The following is a 16,159-nucleotide window of genomic DNA, read 5'->3' as shown; positions in this document are numbered from 1 at the left end:
TGAGGATGGAGAGTTTGGAGGAGAAAAGGAATGTGAATCATCAACCTTTGAATGATGACTAGAAAAGGAATGTGAATCACCACCATCACTATCACCATTTTAAGTAGAGGAAGAAGACTACTCATCAAAATTAGGACGATTAATATCCTCTGAAGAATTGTAATCATGATGCAATCTCTCCAATGCAATGGTGGATAGAGAGGTGGTATGAGAAGAACTAGAACTCTCCTCAAAATGAACACTCCTCTCAATGAAAAACTCATTAGTGGTACAATGAAGAAGTCTATAGCCTTTGATATCACTTGGATACCCAAGAAATATGCAAGGGTTCTCTATAGATCCATATTCTTGCATTTCCCAACTCAGATGTGAACCCACACAAGAAAACCAAACATTCCTAAGAGCTTAATTGTAGGTTTCTAACTAGTAGAAGCTTGGAAAGGAGCCACCCCCTTCACAAATTTGTGACAAACTCAATTCTAGACATAACATACACAATCAATGGCCTCTTCTCGATATTGAGGTACCAAATATTTTGAGTGAATCATACAATTAGCTATCTCCTTCAAGAACTTCTTCTTGCGTCCTACACACCATTTGGTTGAGGAGTGTATGAAACTCTATTCTACATGTTAATACCTTCAAAAGCACAACATATTCAAATTTATTGCTAACATATTCACCCACCTTACTCGTATGAAGAATCTTGATGAGCTTCCTAGATCATTTCTTTGCAAAGCTTCAAAATCTAGAAAATTCTCATAGACCTCGGACTTTTTGTTCAAGAAAGTGAACTCACATGTATTTAGAAAAGGCATCAATGAATGTTAAGGCACATCTAACCCTCCCATAAGATGGTTGTGAAGGACTAGATGTTAAGACACATCTAGTCCTTCGCAACTATATGTTGCAAGTATACTTAATACAAGTTGGATCAAATTCATCTTAGCAACTAGTGTAAAAGTTTTAGCATAGCCAATATTGAGAACCTAGAAGAATTCTTTTGCTACCAAGCGAGCTTTATACTTATCAACTAACCCATCTGATGCAAATTTTGTTTGACAGATCTACTTGCATTAAAAAAGGTCTACTTCCCTTAAGAAAAGGACTAAATCCCAATTGTGATTCCTTCCCAAGGAGCTGAACTCTTCTTACATTGCAGCATCCCACTCAAGAAGGCCTAAGTTTTAAATAAAATTGTGGATCGAAAGCTAAAGCAATAAAGAGATGCGGAGATTTTTGATATTGTGGCCTTGTTCTTCTAGTATATAATTGACCACCAACCCTATCCCCAACTAAATCTAATGTTTGTCAAGCCCAAAGAGGTGTTGAGGATGGAGAGTTTGGAGGAGAAAAGGAATGTGAATCATCAACCTTTGAATAATGACTAGAAAAGGAATGTGAATCACCACCATCACTATCACCATTTTAAGTAGAGAAAGAAGACTACTCATCAAATTAGGAGGACTAATATCCTCTGAAGAATTGTCATCATGATGCAATCTCTCCAATGTGATGGTGGATAGAGAGGTGGTATGAGAAGAACTAGAACTCTCCTCTCAATGAACAACTCATTAGTGGTACAATGAAGAAGTCTTTAGCCTTTGATATCACTTGTATATCCAAGAAATATGCAAGGGTTCTCTATAGATCCATATTTGTAGTGCCCACCCATAGTTTATTTTTCTGTTATATTTATTAAACTCATTTATGCCTGTTTAATGCATGTATTAGTTTCAAAGAGATTGGATTTATAATTATGACATTATTTCATGACTTGGATTACATGTATAGCAACAAAAAATTACATAGTTTATTATATTTCACATGTTGATTGTTGATTATGATTACTAGCGCATTAATAATGTTTTAATGGTTCTTAGTTAATAAATGTGGTTGCTTTCAGAATGATGTCAAATGATGAGTTCTCATATTTGAATATGTGATGATTTATACCCAAGATTTATTATAGTACTTACCCCATACTTGCATGTGTATGGTGTGCGTGTTTGTTTTACTTTTCTATTTGTCATGTAACATGTTTGATGTGGTTAAGGGAGGGAGTCGTAGTCACCTGCTAGTCAGGATCTACACGATATACCACTCTCTACCATTATTTGTTTAGTTTAGATATATTTATATACATGTAAATGCTTGTCTTTTATGCAAAATGTAGGTACCGAGCATCGACTTCCCTGAATTGCCAAGATAAGCGTGCCCTATCACAATAACTCAATGATAAAAATAGAGAGATAATGTTCAAGTCCAATCCCAGCCGTAGCCTAAATACTTGTCTTGCAAGGAGGACTCGTAACTGACTTTCCAACCTTTTTAAAAACCCGTGAGTTTATCTTTGTCTATGTTGTTTGATTTTGAGTTTCAGTCTGTTTTGGTAGTGTTGCTTTTATGTGGGTTTCACTGTGTGATTTATTTGGTAAATGATTTAATTATAATATTTCAGTTAATCATATAATATTGAGAATTATTAAATATTATTGGATTTTTTTTAAAAATTAAAGCATGAGAATATTTAATTAATTAAAAAAATAATTAAATATGTGCTTTAATTTAGAAGTCTAAATTTAGAAAATTGGTTAAAGAAAAATTAGAATATGATGATATTTAATTAATTATAAAATAATTAAATATTTACTTCAGCTTAAAAGATTTAATTTAAATGTCTAATTAAGAAGTTGGACCAAAAAAAAAGAATTTAAATATTTAAATATTAAAAATTTAATATTGCTTTATTATAATTTTTTATTTAATAATAATTAAACTAGAGTTACATTTAAACAATGAGCTCTAATTATTATTATTAATTTAAATAATAAACTATGCTTTAATTAGTGTTTGCACTAATTAATAAACTAGAGGACAATAAAATTTAAAATAACGAAATTTAAAAATAAAGTTATAGTTCTAATTGTGGTGTACTTATATTTATTTAATTTAATGATAATTATTTAGGAGTTTTATTTTAATAATAAATTTTAAATAATGTTATTAATTAAATTGATAAATATATTATTAAAAATGATTCGAAAATTAATTAAAAATAGAAAGCTAAGTATAGTATGGTTGCATGCATGTGAAAACAAATATGCTAAAAATAAAAAGCTAAGTATAGTATGATTGCATGTGAAAACAAATATACTAAAAATAAAAAGCTAAGTATAGTATGGTTACATGCATGTGAAAACAAATACGCTAAAAATAGAAAAACTAAGTATAGTATGATTGCATGATTTGAGAGATCAAAGACATGTGAAAATACTAATTGCATGTGTAATTTTATTTTATATAATTTAATTTTCAGATTTATTTATTTAAAAAAATAATAATAATTTATTAAATTTCTAAAATTAAATAAACATTATCTATTTAATTATAAAATGAATGTTAGTAGTAGTGATTATTTAAGTCTAATTAAACTCTTAGTTGCATATAAATAATTTTATATTTATAAATGCATGAGGGAGGTTAATAAATAAATATTTAGAATTTTATTATATTTTAAGGGAAGTTGTGATGGAGTTCACTTTGTAATCATTTAGTTAATAACTATTTGACTTTATGAGAAAAATTATAAATAATTAAATTAATTTGATAATTTTATCTCTATTTGCAGTATGAATTTAAAAAAAATTAAATGTTAATATTGGACTTAAATAGAAGTCAAATTAATATTTTAGAAATGAAATTGATATTAGTATTTAATCTAATAATATACATTTATGTTATTAATTAAATCATTGATGATTTAAGATTATTTAAATTAATGACATGATAATATTGCATGATATTTTATATGCACAGAAAGATTGGATATTTAAATACTTATTGTTTTAAATAAGTTTATTAGCATAACAATTTATATTAACATGTATATTCTTACTTTATTTCTAAACAAATCCTTACAACCCAAACTAAACAAGAGAAATTGGCGGAATTAAATCATGTGGCTGAAAACTGTGTTTTCTAATATTCTATTTATAGTTTTGTGATGTTTATTTTTCTTGATAATTTTTCTTTGTGGATTGTTTACTTGGTTAAAATAGGATGTGCACCAAAGGTTGTCTTTGTGATTTCTTTTATGACATATATTTATTCCGAATATTATGATGAGCTTGTGTTTTTTTTAAATATAAAAGAGCATTTATGAGTTTTTCCATGTGGTGCATTTATGTCTACTTGGGTTGGGAGAACCAACTTATTTTTGGGCTGCCTGTTAAAGAACCAAGTTTGATCTTTATGGGTGTTATGGTATGGGACACAACCAACTTATTTTTGGGCTGCCAGTTAAGGAACCTGATTTGATCTTTATGGGTGTTATGGTATGGGACACAACTATGTTTTATGTACTTAGGAGAGGTTGTCTAGGTACATGTCTTTGGGAGTGGCTTGCAATAGGGGTCCGGGACCCAAAATGGTCAGTGTCAAGGTAACTTATTATATGTTATTTAATAAGTGATAATCTAGTAATTAATATTTTGGGGAAACACACTAAAAAGATAAGTTAGAGATATTTGCCCTGCCCATGCCTTGAGTGCTTGTATAGACTAAGGATGAGAATAGGATGATAGTATAACCAGTTTGCGTTGTCTTCTTGAGAGGGTTCTCTGGTTCCACATGTGTCACATTGAGGGTCCAAGGTTCAGAGTAACCAGTCTAAGGTAACTCAACGCTTGAGGGTTCGGGGTCTATTGAGAGACCAGTCCAAGGTAACTCAAGTAGTTTGACCATGTGTTAACACTCCCTAGAATGTAGCCCAAGTCTCCTCTGTAGATTTTGTTTGTACCTCTGGTGGTGTACTTATTGTTGGATGCATTTAATGTGGTTTTTTACTTTCATTGATGGTGATTGGTGGTTTATGGATATTGTACCTTTGTCATGTGGTCCTTGACTTGAGGTGGATATCTTTCATTGACTTTATTTTATGATTTTGGTGATTTGATATATTTTTGGTATATGTATGATGTTTTTGATGCGATGTTGGTATTGGATTGAGTGTTCTTTGTTTTGGAGTATCTCATCTTCTTGAGTAGTATGTGTTACCTTTGAGGTAGTTTTGGCTTTTAGGATTCCTATCCTAGGAATGCTTTATGTTTCATTAGCCATTTGTGGATCGTTCATTATCTTCCCTGCACAGTGGGAGTGAAAGCCTGACTAGGTAACCACGTGGTCGAGAGGTAGTGTCTTCTTACCATTTGGGTCCCCCTCACATTTCCACTTGTTGGATGTTTGATGATGCAATTGTAACTTTATCATTCTTATTTCTTGTCTCAGAGACTTCTTTTCAATTGATGTTTGTATGTTATCATGTATTCTGATAAACTGTATCTATTCTCACATACCCTGCGACATGTGCAGTGGATGTTATTTATTGGATGTACTTTCATTGTATTAGTTATGCATTTTCTTATGTGATTATGTATCTATTATTTCTTTATGTTCAGAAGACATTGTACTTGAAACTTAAACTATTTAATTTAAACTTCTTAAATGTGACTCAACATAAAGGAACCCTTGAGGAATTGAAACTGTATCTGTAATTGCTTATGTGTATTTGATGTGTATGTTCATATTGCTTCCGTGTTAATGTTATCTTGATGTTGTCAAACTTTTTTTTTAAAACAGTTCATTAAACATTGTAACATAATAGGTTTATTTCTCTTGGGTTCCCGAATGAAGCGTTACAATATTCTTTCATTTCCCAACTCAGATGTGAACCCACGCAAGAAAAACCAAACATTCCTAAGAGCTTAATTGTAGGTTTCTAACTAGTAGAAGCTTGAAAAGGAGCCACCCCCTTCACAAATTTGTGACAAACTCAATTCTAGACATAACATACACAATTAATGGCCTCTTCTCAATATTGAGGTACCAAAATTTTGAGTGAATCATTCAATTAGCTATCTCCTTCAAGAACTTTTTCTTGCGTCCCACACACCATTTGGTTGAGGAGCGTATGAAACTCTATTCTACATGTTAATACCTTCAAAAGCACAACATATTCAAATTGATTGCTAACATATTCACCCCCATTACTTGTATCAAGTATCTTGATGAGCTTCCTAGATAGTTTCTTTGCAAAGCTTCAAAATCTAGAAAATTCTCATAGACCTCGGACTTTTTGTTCAAGAAAGTGAACCCACGTGTATTTAGAAAAGGCATCAATGGATGTTAACACACATCTAGCCCTCCTATAAGATGGTTGTGGAACTAGTCCTTCTAAGTCACTATGTGCCAACTCCAATAATTGTTTAGCTCTTTGTGCTTTATCATAATTATCCTCAATGCTACCAAGAATGCATCTCTTGCAAACTCCATCGAAAAATAGAATAAAAGACAACCCTAAAACCATGTTCTATTAAGTAAGCTATTGTAAGTAACAATAGTTGAAGTGACCAAACATTAACCTCATGCGCATGAGTAAGACTGTTGAAGGAGATTTGGGATTAAAGTCCCACAACAACAATAAACCCATTATGCATTTCATTGATTACCACCATATCTATGTGAACTCAACTCACTTTCAAGACTCAGAATGAGCAATCTAATAATAGATAGGAGATTAGTTGATAAAGATAGAATGCAAAGGGCATCCTCAAAGTTCCTTTTTCTCACATCAACAAACCCTCTCTCATGCACTTCTACAAGACTGTCATCACCCATTAGTAGGGTAGGCATATAACAAGGCTCTAAAGAGATGAAATCATCTTGTAAAGAAGACGTGATGAAGAGCGCCCAAGTCAATTATCCAAGAATTTTTTTGTGAAGCAATAGCAAGGTCTTACCCTTTGAGTTCCCTTTACTTCTATTTGTGTCCTTAGAAGACCCTTTGAATAAACTCTACTTTACTAAATCAAGGACCTCAATATTATTATTTTCTAGAAGATATGAAAGGTGATCTATTTGTTCCTTTAAACAATTATGTTCATCATAGCCAGGTCTCTTACAATATGAACTCTTCACCTTCTCCATCTAAGATTGCTCACTTTTTGTTGAAGAGGTTTGATCATCTACTTTTTAAGTAGCAGATTTTTTTTACTTTCTTCTTCTCTCCTTGGTTCTTTATTCCTTGTTCTGTTAGTTAGACCCTTTTTGTTCTTTTGTGCTTTGATTTATAGCTAAAGCATGTGACTTGGAGGGTTTGATTTGTACCCATTCGAACTAGTTTGCCCTACTCTTTCAAGAGTTCTGTGGAAAAATCATCTAGAGAAGGCATTTTATATGTAGAACATAGGGCACACTTTTGTAGCATAGAATGTCGAAACAAACAGTGAATAGTTAAGACCAAGATAATAAAGAATGTTCAATATCATTTGTTTATCATTCTTCTTCATTCCACATTGTTCCAATTGCAAACTCATAGATTCAAGCTTTGTGAAAAAGTTTTGTATATCAAGTTAGTTGGACTCTATTAGTATAGCTTTAGTCGGATTGATGCTCTCAATAAATCGCAATAAAATGATGTGTATAACAGTAAGCAAATCGTGTTCTGACTAGGCCGGCAATTCCATCGACTATAAAAGTACCACCTGATGTTGTTTCAGCCTTGGATCTTCTATGATATCTTGTTTTAGAAGGAAGCAGTCAACAGTTGCTCAGAGTTCCACTGAAGCTGAAGACATAGCTGCCTCTATAGGAGCTCGGGAAGCAGTATGGCTAAGGAAGTTCCCAGTTGGACTATTTGGAAGGTCCTTGAATCCCATAGTTATACACTATGATAATCAAAGTTGCATTATATTGTCAGTAAAACAAGTTTTCCATATCAGATCCAAGCACACAGAATTCCATACCACTACATCACAGATATGGTAGATAGGAATGTCATCAAGTTGGTATATATCAGCACTGAAGAGGAAAATGCTGACATATTTACCAAACCTCTTGCAAAGTTGAAAGTGGAGTACTTTAGAGGTAAACTTGGTATGACTAAAATGTAATTCCTGAGATTAAGTCTAAGTCATGTTTAAATTTAATATATATTCATTTATATTTTGAATGTTGCATATGTCGATTATGTCATGAAAGGTGACGATCTTTCATTTGATATATTTATAAGATCACTATTGTAAGGTAACGATCTTAGCTATAGCTTGACCAATTTATCATGATAGTCTACATTAAGTTGTTGTCTCAGAATGTGTCGGAAATCATGATAACAAAACGTATCATGATCAACTACATTAAAGTGTTGTCCCAGAATGTATCGGAAATCATGATACTACATTTGTTGTTCTTCCTTTGTTATCATTAGAGACTACATTGAATTGTTGTCTCGAAATGTGTCGGAGATCATGATAACTAATGTATCACGATAAACAACATTAAGTTGATGTCCTGGAGTTTGTCAGAGATCGTGATACTTGTCATGATGGAAACTATGTTGTTGTTTCTGAGATCAAGATTGTTATCTAATAGACTATGTTCAGTTATTGTCCCGGAATGTGCTAGAAATTAGATAACTTGTATCCTTCTAGGATATACTTATCGATAGGCATCTTGATGTTGATGCTAGCACTCACATGTGATGAGATTCCTCAATTTAGATCATCATTTCTTGAGATGATCATATCGGCTATATCCTCCCTTGCTAAGAGGCTAAGAGGGAGTGTTAGAGTTGTAGCTTCAGTCAGATTGATGCTCTCAATAAATCACAGTAAAAGATATGTATGACAGTAAGCAAATCATGTAATATATATATATATATATATATATATAGTACATTATGAGTTTGTGCTTCATCATACATCAAATGTTTTAACTGATTTACTGATCTGCTCACATACTTGATCGTATATCATATTTAGTCATGCCCAATCGGATCTTGTATTACGAAGTCACTATAGATCACAATAATGACTTATATAATGATCGGGACTTTGCAATTCTGAGGTTGTCGTCGATCCAAAGCATGTTATTTGTTATGCAGATCGAGGTTATCATATTAGTGTTAACAAATAGTTATAAAGGGGCATGACCACATAAGGCCATGACCCTACGTGACTCATGCCATGTAAGGGTCATGACCTTATGTAATCATGACCCTCCACATGATAAATATGTCATGCGATCAATGCAGAAAGGAGATCAATAACAAAGGCAATCTTCCTCTATGCATTAAAAACTACATTCACTATAAGCAGCGATCACTTTCTCCAGCGAGTATATTATTATTCTGAGTATTCAGAATTGTGGTTATCAGTTGCATTATATATACATCAGTAAAAGGATATCACAGACCTGCAGACTCAAAGAAGAGTTCATTATCGTCTGAGAATAAACCAAATTATCTCTGATCTTTTATTACTTAACAGACTCAACCTATAAGTTCATTCTTCATGTGATGACCTCTTAACTCATTTTGCTCTCAAAGAAGCTTTCCAAAGTCATCCACACTCCATTTGGTGTAGTGGTAGATTTAATGTGAAGATGAAGGTCTCAGAAGACAGAACTACACAATGTACCAAAGGCTTCACTGCATCTGTTAACCATTTTAAATGTCACCAAAGTTCCACCCAATAAATATTTCAATTAATGGAAAAGCGAATAGTATGAAGACGAGACTCACAGTTGCACGAAAACTTCATAATTTATGCATCATCCTAGGATTCAGTTTCAAGTCCCATTGCAACATGATGATATAAATGTCTTTTCAAATATATCATCTTAGATTTTCGTTCAAAATAGCTATATGGTGTTAAAATAGGAACTATAGATGCATCTACGAGAGCAGAAAATAAGATGGCAAAGAATGAGAAAAGGTGCAAGAAAGAAGACACAAGACCCCTCCCCCCCTACCCGCTCTCCCCATTTCATTGTGCTTCCCCTTGTGGATATACAGAAAACTAAACGGGACAAGAAAATGGTGTACAACATACACAATGTGACAAAAATACATCTACAGCAACCCTTAAGTATCAAATCCTATTAGACAGCACACAAATGGTAAAGAGCTTGTAAATCAAAAGTCACGCACTTTGTTACTAATTTTATCACAATATAAAGTATTGCAATTGCATTTTTATCTCTTATACATATGCCTGTGACTGTTGATTAAAGTATTAATGAGTCATATATATAATATATTATGCATAGATATCATAATGGCAAGAATAGCAACATATGTATAATATAGGCAACAATATGTTAACTGCTTATCATTCCTACATCCTATCAAGTGGGAGATAAGATAGCAAGTCAGCTAGATCACAGTTCCATGCACTATGAATCATACCAAATACTTGAACAGTATACAAATCTGCTGACTAGTTTAAACAATTGTGAGACTAGAAGCCCTTTCCTTCATTTTTGCAAAATTTCTCTTCTTTGACCTCTCTTGATGTCCTCTTTAAATGGCCCTCTCCCCTTTCTAATTTCCTCTGTGAGGTAGACTCACACCTCTTCATCATGTCTACTCTTTGCAATGAGTACAACCTCACAATTACCATCCTTTTTGAAACAATCAAATCCTTCCTTAATTACTATTCTTTGAAAGGGTAATAATCCTCCATAATTTTTGCCTTTTAATGGAGTCATTTCATTGTTTTCCTCTCCATAATTTATCTCTTGATTAACACCTTCAAACTACCTTTTCTCTTTATACTTCTCCTTTAAGTCAGCATATACTTTCCTTCTCGATTTGCATCAGCACTTTCTTCTATATTTGCGTGTATTCCAATTTTATATCTGCATATACTCTTCTTGCAATTTTTCTATAAACTCTTCTTACAATTATGCCTTCAACTATTTTTTGATGATCTTCCCTTTTATCCACCCATTTACAGATCTGCAATTATAAGTTCAATTAAATTCCTACTCCCCATGCTCCCCTAAAATGCACTTTACAACTTCTTATCTTCCCAAGAATAGTTCCTCTTAAACTTTCTTAGCATCCCTTAACTAATCTTAATTGCTATTGTTTTTTATTTCTAATGCACGGACTAGGGATATGCAGGTTCCTTAACACAACCATGACCCTGACCTGATTTGCACTCACGAGACAAAGCCCGGCAATTGGGGTCTCTAGTGCCTCTCTAAGGATTGTCATCGCCCTCTTTCATTCTACAGTCGCCACCTTCTTTAGTTTGGCGAGTCCTCCAGCCTGGTGATTCTGAACAGTCTTTGTTGCTACCCCGACTCGAAGCTCTTTACTTGCTGGCCTCACTGTGGGGGAGCGAGTGTTGTGGATTATATCTTAACTGGTACCTTGTTCATCTCCTCCATTAGTCGTTTCACCATCACCCGCCTCCTACTGGCCGATCATGCCCTCCTCAACATCTCTATCTGCTTCTCCTCCTAGTCCTTGGCCCTCCCTCATCAGCCTTCGTCAATCGTTGCTAGCCCCTGTACCTTTTCCCAGTATCCAAAGAGCGTCAGACCCTCTTTATCCTCTATCTTAGATAACTCCTCCCCCCAAATCACTTCTCAGATACCAGCCAAGTCTCTGCTATGTTCGAGTTATTAGCTACTGTGATTTGGGAGTCGGTTGTCCTTTCCATTCCCCATCATACCTCTCCTTCCCCTCTCAGCCCAATGCGCAAGAAGACCTACCCTATGAACCAATAGTTCGACAATGGCTACAAGGCCTTCCCTCACTCCCAGCATTCGGCTTTTGCTACTCATTGTCACTCTTACTCCCAGTTGTCTCTTCCGTAACAACGCTTTCTTTGCCATAATAAGCGATTGTACATTACTTCCCAATGCAAATCCCTCTGTGATATGCTTGTGTATTTACTATTGTCCAAAGTTGTTCTAGCAGACCCTTTTTCCCTGTCTTCCACCCTTGACCTTCATTCTTTCACCTTGCATGCCTCCACTCTCAACGACATTCCTGGCCAACCTTCCATTCACCCCACCCCCCTCCGTACTGCCGCTTATTTACTCCCTCCAACATTTATGAGGCTATCAAATCTTTGAGATGTAACAAAGCAGCTAATGAGCAAGGATTCCAAGCAAAGCTCCTCATGCTTTGTATTCTGGTTTTGGGCTCCTACCTTCCCTTGCTCTTTAATAGAGTTATGTGCACCGATTTTCTAGACTCTTGGTCGCAACACGTGATTTATTTGATTTATAAATCTAGGTTGGTTTAGAACCCTAGTAACTATACGACCATCATGATCTAACATACCTTTGCCAAACTCTACGCCACTGCGTTGAACGCCATTCTTACTAGTGTACTTGACAAGAAACATTGTAGGGCAAGAGGTCACGCAAGTTTTTTGATGGACTTTCAAACCATGGACCATATCTTGATGTTACGGATTATCATTAAGGAGGCTCATCACCGTTCGGCAAAGGTCTATTGTTGTTCTGTGGATTTTCACAAGGTGTTTGATTCTGTCTCTAGGTGGCACTTTTTCAGAGACTCGAAGACATAAGGTTTTCAGAGACTCTACTGACAGTGATCATGAGGCTCTATGAGACTATTGTGGGCAAGTTAAAAACTCACAAGGGCTTTTCGGACTCGATCCAGGACACCATTGGTGTGAAGCAATGTTGCCCTCTCTCCCCCACTTTGTTTGGTATTTATATTAATGAGCGTGAGGCTTACCTTCAGAATTCCTCACTCCCTGATGATGGCTACTACTTACACTAGGTCATGATCTCCATTCTCCTCTTTGTCGATGATGTGATTCTCCTAGCATCTTTCCTGAGGGGTTTCAGCGTCTTCTTGATAGGCTGGCCTCTTTTTGCAACTAGCTTTAGCTCGTTGTGAACCTGAGTAAGCCTCGTGTTATGGTCTTCAACTACCTAAAGATTTCACACCTCCATTTTTGTTTACACGGTTAAGAGATGGAGATCATTTTTCGTACAGTTACCTAGGGGTGAAGTTCTCTAGCCTTTGTTTCAGCTTGAGACCCATTGTTCAGCCTAGGATTAATAAAGGGTTGGTTTTCCATGCCATGTTAGAGAGGCAATGCTTCAGGCACCATTTCCAAGACACTTCCTCCAAATTGTCTCTCCTAGACTCTTTGGTCAAACCTACATTCTTATATGGTTTAGTAGTTTGGGGCCCCTCCCTCCTGGATTGTGACTAGTCCTTGGTTGAGCAAGTTCAGACAATTTTCATCAAGCATATCATTAGATGTCACTGTTCCACTCCTCACAATGATATTTTGGAAGAGTTTGGAGCTCACCCCTTCAAACTTGCAATCATCTTCGATCTAGTTTGGTTTCTTCACCGTCTCCAAGGCTTTGCATATTCAATTGGCAGCCGACATAGTTAATCCTGCCTGGCTTACTACTCTTCGATCATCGTTGTTGGTTCTGATCCATCCACTAGGACCTGCAATTGGTACGCATTGGCCACTACTCTACTAGATTCAATCAGGATTAAGATTAATCATCTCCCTCCATATTAGTTTTCTTTGAATGCTCTCACTCACATCCTCCCCTCTCATCATGCTAAAAGGGCATGTGAGACTCGATATTAACAAACAGCACATTAGGATGACTTGAAGCGTTTGTGGATGGCCCATTATGTCGAGTACTTCTTAGATATCCGTGATGGGATTATCGTGCGTACTACATATGTGACCTGGCATTGGTGCCATGCCCTTCGTATCTCTATTGGTTCCTTCAGAGTTGGATCTCAACAGCTTAGATACTAGACTGACCATCACATTGACAGAGGGTACATATTTGATGTTTATGTACATTGGCGAGGACAAAAAGAGAGATTCACTTCATCTTTCGTTGTCCCATCTACTATGAGATCAAAAGGAGGTTTTACTATTCTACTATTTTATTGTTTTACTCTATCTTTGAGAGGCCACTCAACTTTGAGACCGTACTTTGCAACTTCTTTTCCCTCAGCACCAAGCTTTGGATCATCATATCACCGACTTTTATACACCCATGTCCCTCACTAAGGGCATGAAGCAGAAGTTCTGCACTTCTGCTCCCAGCCACATCAGATCAATGAGGCCCTATTCTGGACTCACCAAACAGTGGCACTCCTCATCCAACAATATTCAGAGACGTTCTGGGACCCTTGGTCGACTTGTTTCTTATCTTTCGATGGTGGACTTCTTCTGGCCAAGGAAAGACCCCTTGTCTTTGGCATCTTCCTTTGCTTCTTTGTTGTTTTGTTGCTTTATTAGTTTGTTCTTTCGTGGGCACCGTTTGGTGTCCCTACTGTGGGTAGTTTCCATTGTTTGTAAACTTTCAGTTCCTTAGACCCATGTTAGTCTCTTGTTGGACATTTATTTATTTATCTTATTTTATCTTATCTATCTCCAATTTCAACCTGATTATTCCTATTTTGTCTTTCAATTTTCCTTATTGTCTCACTCCAAATACAATGCCTTTCCTTATATACCTCTATATCCAACTAAAGTGATGCATCCCTTTGAACATAGACCTCTTTTCCGAGAGATGTGGCTTTCTATTTTAACACAAAGTGCTGCTTTATACTAAGTAAATAGAGGTCAAGATTACTGGTTATGTTGTTACTGCTTCTTTTAATAATCGTGCTATCTCAAGGATCGTTGCAGATGACTTGGTTAAGATAATAAATATTAATACTGTCGCTGCCTTTATTACCCAAGGAATGGCCGCCCAGCATTAATGAATATTGATTATTATTGCTTCCTAATGCAATCGCTGTTCTTGTTTGCTGGTCGCCCAAATCTTTGGCTACGATTAGCAAGCTGGTTTGTTAGTAGTGGGCTTATGACATCAACTTACATGTTTTATGCCCCAGCTCACATTTACCACCTCATAGTGATAATTCACGAGGTAAACGACTCAATTCAAACAGCAATTTCTAGAACATTGTTATCACTTGTTGAAAATGGGCAAATCAACAAGAAAGAAACTTAAATCATACCTACGAATTATTCCCCACACTGTAGAGATGTACCATACCAAAATCCTAGTCGGAGAAAAGCCAAATCCCAGAAAGATTTGGTTTATTATCTACCAAACGGCGAGGCCGCTCAAAATGAGGATTTACTAAATGCAGATAAAATGAAGGAGAAAATCCCAACCGTTAAGCATGGAGAACAATTTGTCGATCCAAGATTAAGTACTAAAAATAGGAATGCAAGCATAACCAAACAGGTTAACGATAATCTCTATTTGTAAGCATCGTAGCTAATATCACTGCGAACAAGCATTAGATGAGCCAATTTAAAACCGAATGTAATCAAGGCGGACATGATCGTCATGGTTTGATCCAAACAATATTCTTCCCGGTTGAAGGAAACTGGGCAAGATCCAGAAACAAGGGGCATTCCCTCAAGGAAAAAAGGAAACATCCAAACCTGCGCAACAATACGTTCAGAAGGGAAAAAGCACAAGTAGCTTAACAAAATATTGGCTGGCTAAGAACTTGACCATGAAAATACCGTGACCACATTAAAATAAGAACAGGGCTAACCTGAATTTGGAAACGTTGTGTGGCTCTTCAAATTGCAATCGCGGTAGCCACAACACTGGGTCCGGTTGGCCCTCTTCTTCGAACTAGGCAAGGGAAATTGTATTCTCCTCTTATTGTGGACTGGGGGTCATCTGGTGCATCCTATATTCATACGTTTGATGTTTAGTGATGGGTGTGGTTTGGGGTATGACGATAATTTTAGGATGTGTAATTTACAGTTAAATATTTCAATATTACTTAATATTATTATGTGAAAGTTTGCGGTAGTGGTGTTTTCCTTTGACCCTTTGTTTTAGACTATGAGACATGTGGGAGCTACCCCATGTAGGTATGTCTTTTTACTTTTGGTTTCTTCATTCAACTTCTTCTATTTGGCAAAGACTGTAGGATGTATGGAGTATAAGCAAACTTTATGGAATGGTGACTAAATCTTACGAAGTCTTTTTATGAGGTAAAAAGTTCAATAAGATAAAGGCTTTTGTTATAGATAAGTATTGTAAGTGTTTTTGGGATAAAGGTATAATAAGAAAGAAAGAGTATTGTATTGAAAAGTTTAATCTTACTCATAATCATCATCAAAAAATGGACATAAGAGTCAATATCTCTTTAAGAGTCAAAATTACTTTTACTCAACTAGGGACCCATCTCATCAACTTACATACGTTTTTGCAATATTAGGAGTTGGAAAAGACCAAAAGAAGCATGGGAAGAAAGAGTGTATTTTTTACACCTAAACAAAAGTTGAAACTAAAGAATGTTTCATTT

General features: G+C 35.4%; 1 protein-coding gene across 4 annotated transcripts in view; it reads right to left on the bottom strand.

The window, feature by feature from the left end:
* LOC149577910 (uncharacterized) overlaps nucleotides 1–15,588 on the bottom strand; it is a 47,564-nt gene extending 31,976 nt beyond the window's left edge. Inside the window, exon 1 of one of the 4 annotated variants that reach the window (XM_089826475.1) lies at nucleotides 15,395–15,588. The gene's annotated coding sequence lies outside the window, so the exon portion shown is untranslated. The remainder of the gene's footprint in view (nucleotides 1–15,394) is intronic. The other 3 variants (XM_089826461.1, XM_089826467.1, XM_089826483.1) reach the window with 3 other exon arrangements.
* Between the last annotated feature and the right edge of the window lie 571 nt (nucleotides 15,589–16,159).

Source organism: Cupressus sempervirens, chromosome 1 (assembly GCF_028749045.1).
Source record: "Cupressus sempervirens isolate cs-2001-9-10 chromosome 1, ASM2874904v1, whole genome shotgun sequence".
Taxonomy (NCBI): Eukaryota; Viridiplantae; Streptophyta; class Pinopsida; order Cupressales; family Cupressaceae; genus Cupressus; species Cupressus sempervirens.
This window is presented reverse-complemented; position numbering and strand designations above follow the sequence as displayed.